This window comes from Echinops telfairi, unplaced genomic scaffold (assembly GCF_000313985.2).
Source record: "Echinops telfairi isolate 266 unplaced genomic scaffold, ASM31398v2 ScPeMD7_443;HRSCAF=831, whole genome shotgun sequence".
Lineage (NCBI taxonomy): Eukaryota > Metazoa > Chordata > Mammalia > Afrosoricida > Tenrecidae > Echinops > Echinops telfairi.
Window position 1 is genome coordinate 53,941,304 of NW_022104341.1, and position 2,215 is coordinate 53,943,518.

Consider the following 2,215-nt stretch of genomic DNA (forward strand, 5'->3'; position numbering starts at 1 on the left):
TTTTTCCACTTAATGATGCAACACACAAATGCTGACGATATTCCTTCACATATTACTGTTCCCTCTCATCTCCATTCAGAACATGGGTGAATCCAAGAGAATTTTTGTACTCACTACATGGAGCATGCTGTATCAGTATTTAAATAATTTATTCCAAGGTATTTCTTTTTTTATACTCTAAAATCTTGACTATGTTGCTTGACTAGATAGGCCCACCGGAAAAATGTGGTGTCCAACGGTCAGGTCAGCTTTCAGCTAATCAGGTTTGCTACTTGTCAGTTCCGGAATGTAAATCTTTGACCTCCCCTGAGAGACCTCTCTGGAGCTGGGCTGGGGTCAGCCGCCAAAGGAAAGAGCACAGTATCCTGAGGAACGCTGTCTTCGGACCTGAAATGACTGGACTTGCCAGCTTTCACCAACTTAGAAGGCTGTTGTCTGAACTACGGACTTAGGGTTGCAACCCCCTGCTACACAAACCAGGAGAAGCCTCCAGCATGACACTTGACCTATAGATTTGGATCTTCCCAACCTCCAAAACAGCATGAGCCATTTCTGTGACGGTTTGTGAGTTCTGTGAGATATTGCAGCAAACTACACAACCAACATGATGGAGAGTGCTGAGGGGAGGAGGAGTACTTCATGTTGGAGGTGATAGATGATACAACAGTTTCAAAAGCTGGATATTTGAAGCATCTGTAACTTCTGCCTCCTAAGAACCAGTTTTGTGTTAATCCCTTTAAAACAAATGATTCATTGAAAATGTCTGGTGAAATGATGGAGCATTTAGTAAATTATACTAGAGAACAACCTAGGAAACCACAAATATAGTTCAAGGGTCAGAGTCCCCCATCACCAACCTGGAAATTCAGAAGCTAGCCATATATTTATAAAAAGAAAAGACCGGTATAGCAAAAGAAATCACTTAGGTAAATAGATAGACAAATGTATGGGGGAAAATATAAAAATATTATTTAATATCTGTAATCTACAGAAAGCTTTTACAAATTAATCAGAAAAAGACAAGCCACATTTGTCTTTCTAAGGAAATTGGGCAAAAGAGTGAGTACACAATTCATTGAAGAGAAATTCAGAAGACAAATAAGTAGTGCATGAAGAGTTTTAGAAAGTCTTCAGCAAGACATGGTTTTACAATAATGGAGGCGTGAAAAGCTTAAAAGAGATAACTGGTGGAGGTTTTAACTACTTACTTTATCCCAGACACTATACCATGCAATTTGCATATATTGTCTCATTTAATACTCGACAACCTTTGAAGGATATACTAGTATTAACATACTCATTCAAATCCGAAAACCCCAGCACAGAGAGTTTGAAGAATTTGGCAACGCTCATGCAGCGAGTAAATGGCAGAGCAAGTATCACAATCCAACTCTACTTTGAACACCACTATCCAATGCACTATTCGGCCTTGCTAGTGTGGGGAAAGGCATTCACATTATCAGTGTAAGTGTGATTACAGCCCTTTGGGAAAACTACCTGAGATTAAATGTAAATGTGCATGAATTTGACATTGCAATCCTACATCTGAAAATCTTTGTCATATGAACAGCCAGCATAAATGATTTATATGATGCTGTTCTTAAACTAACTGTCTAGTTAGTTTCAATTCGTAATGATTTTATGTACCATGGGCCAAAACATTACCAGACTTTACATTGCCCTCACCGTCATTACTATGGTGAGTCCATTGTTATAGCCAATGAGTCAATTCATCTTGTTGAGGGTCTTTCTCGTTCTATGCTAACTCTCTACCAAGAATAATGGTCTATCCTGATAACATGTCCAAAGAACATAAGATGAAGATATGTAAGAGGATAATTGTAAAGCTTTGTTAGTATTAAGGATCCCTGGTAATTTAGTAGTTAAAGTACTTGGCTGCTAATGGAAAGGTTCATCATTCAAATTCACCAGCCACTCTACAGGCGTAAGGTATGGCAATCTGTTTCCATTACTATCATAGTCTTGGAAACCCTATGGGATAGTTTGTTTTGTTTTATAAAGTCACTGTGAGTCCAAGTTCACTTGAAGGCAATGGATTTCGTTTGGAAGTTTCGGCGTTGGCAGTAGCAGAACAAGAACAATAGCAACGGAATGCACACCAAATGAGAAATAGTCAATTCATTACAGTTTATCCAAATAATAGAATACTATGATTACAATAAAAAACTGTGATTTATACTGTAACAATTGACTT